The sequence below is a fragment of the Portunus trituberculatus genome, chromosome 9, assembly GCF_017591435.1.
Source record: "Portunus trituberculatus isolate SZX2019 chromosome 9, ASM1759143v1, whole genome shotgun sequence".
Lineage (NCBI taxonomy): Eukaryota > Metazoa > Arthropoda > Malacostraca > Decapoda > Portunidae > Portunus > Portunus trituberculatus.
The window spans coordinates 5,332,501-5,335,000 of record NC_059263.1 but is presented as its reverse complement, the minus strand read 5'-3'; the positions used below and the strand labels follow the sequence as shown (position 1 = coordinate 5,335,000).

Genomic DNA, 2,500 nt, shown 5'->3' with positions numbered 1-2,500 from the left:
GTTCTGATTTATTTATTTATTTATGTTTTTTCTTTTATTTTTTAATATCACTGTTGTCGAATGTTTGTGGTCATTGATTATGTGTGGTTTTGTTTTTTCTGTCTCTTTGTCTGTCTGTCTGTCTGTCTGTCTGTCTGTCTGTCTCTCTCTCTCTCTCTCTCTCTCTGTGTGTGTGTGTGTGTGTGTGTGTGTGTGTGTGTGTGTGTGTGTGTGTGTGTGTGTGTGTGTGTGTGTGTGTGTGTGTGTGTGTCATGTTGAAAAGGAGAAAACAATGTACTTTCTTTAATCTCTCTCTCTCTCTCTCTCTCTCTCTCTCTCTCTCTCGTGATAAACAGGAGAGAAAATTCTACACTTTCTTTAATTGTTCTTTCCCTGGTGTCTAGTTACCCTGAACCTTTTCACAGCCACGTAAACCTTAAAATTTATTCTGTTATCTATTTTTCACTGATTTCAAGAGTAAAAACATCAAAAAACATCAAAAAATTACTCTTAGTATTTTTTTCTTACTTTTCTTTGTCAATTTTATTTTTTTACTTTTTTTTTACTTTTGCTGTCGCCATTTTTACTTTTTTGTGACTTTTTTTTACTTTTTTCTTTTTTCTGATATACACTTAATCATTTTGTGGTTCTGCATTTTTCCTTCAGGCATTACAAGTTTTTTTTTTTTTGTCAATTTTATGTTTAAAGTATCATTTTTCTTCAGTTTTTACTTTTTTCTTACTTTTCTTTTCCTTTCTTTTTTCTTACTTTTCTTTTCCTTTTTTCCTTTTCTTTTCCTTTCTTTTCTAACTTTTCTTTTCCTTTCTTTTTTCTTACTTTTCATTTCCTTTTTTATTTTCTTTTCCTTTTTTCTTAACTTTTCTTTTCCTTTCTTTTTCTTACTTTTCTTTTCTTTTACTGTCAATTCTTACTTTTTCCTTACTTTTCTTTTCCTTTCTTTTTTCTTATTTTTCTTTTCCTTTCTTTTTTTCTTACTTTTCTTTTCTTTTACTGTCAATTCTTACTTTTTTCTTACTTTTCTTTTACTATCATTGCACTTTCACTTTTATTGTCACTACTTTTACTTTTTTCTTACTTTTTCTTTTAAAATCCCAATTCTTATCTTTTTCTTTTTTTTTCTTACTTTTCTCTTCCTGCCAATTCTTACTTTTCTTTTCCTTACTTTTCTTTTCCTATCAGTGAGTAAGAATGCGTATGTTCTCGACTTTTTGCATCAGAGAAACCAATTTTACTTTCCTCGCTTCACTCACACAAGGGAGAAAAAGTAATGAGCTCAACTTTATTTTCATTTTTTCTTGTCCTTTTAGTACACGTGTCAATCTGTCCCGGAGTTTTCTTTTTTTCTTTTTTTTTCATTTTTATTTTGGTTAATCATTGAGATCTATCAGTTATTTCTTCTCTCTCGTTTTCTTTTTCTTTAGAGATGGTCAGGAGGGAAAATTTTAGTCTCATTTTTTCATTCATCTTTATTCTATTATTTTTTACTATCATCCCTGTCCACGGTTCTGCTTATTATTGGAAGCTATCATTGTACTTTATTTTACAGGCGTTCGAGAGCAAACTAGCCCCTTCAGTACAGGGAAACTTTTTTACCTTGACATTTATGTACGATTAGACCATTTTACTGACATTAGAAAGGGTCTATGGAGGTCAGAAGATTTATGGCCAGAGTCTTCACTATTTCAACCCTTCAATACTGGGACACCTTTTTAGCTTGAGATTCATATACATTTAGACCATTTTATTGACATTAGAAAGGGTCTATGGAGGTCAGAAGATTAATGGCCAGAGTCTTCACTATTTTAACCCTTTAATACTGGGACATATTTTTAGCTTGAGATTTGTGTACCATTAGACCATTTTATTGACATTAGGAAGGGTCTATGGAGGTCAGAAGATTTAATGGCCACAGTCTTCATTATTTCAACCCTTCAATTCTGGGACATATATTTAGCTTGAAATTTGTGTACCAGTAGACCATTTTACTGACATTAGGAAGGGTCTATGGAGGTCAGAAGATTTATGGCCAGAGTCTTCACTATTTTAATCCCCCGCATAAGTTTCTGAAGCCGTGTGAAAGCTCCACGTAATGAGAACAAATATGAAAATGAGTCATGGTACTGAAGGTGTTAAAAAGATGAACCAAAAGGAGAATTATATTTTGTGTTTCTTTTTCTTCCTTTTCTTTATATTTCCTTTAGTGTTCACGTGCCTATCAATCTTTCAACAATTTTTCATTTTCTGCAGCCTGTGAGATCTTTTTTTTTTTTTTTCGCAGCCATCCACGTCCATCCGTCCGTCTGTCTGTCTGTTTGTCTGTTTGTCTGCCTGTCTGTCTGTCTATCTGTTCCTAATTGTTTCCACCGAAGTAACACACACGCATAAAAGTTTAGGGGAGCAAAAAATGTGTTCGCTGTGATGATTTCCGTCCAATATTTTTCGCTTCATGCGCTTTGTAATATGATGAAAAAAAAAAGATGTAAGGAAAAATGTCTTGATA

At 32.4% G+C, this 2,500-nt stretch overlaps 1 long non-coding RNA gene across 1 annotated transcript in view; it reads right to left on the bottom strand.

Moving 5' to 3' along the window:
- LOC123501565 overlaps window positions 1-2,500 on the bottom strand; it is a 67,531-nt gene that overhangs the window by 22,457 nt on the left and 42,574 nt on the right. The window lies entirely within an intron of this gene.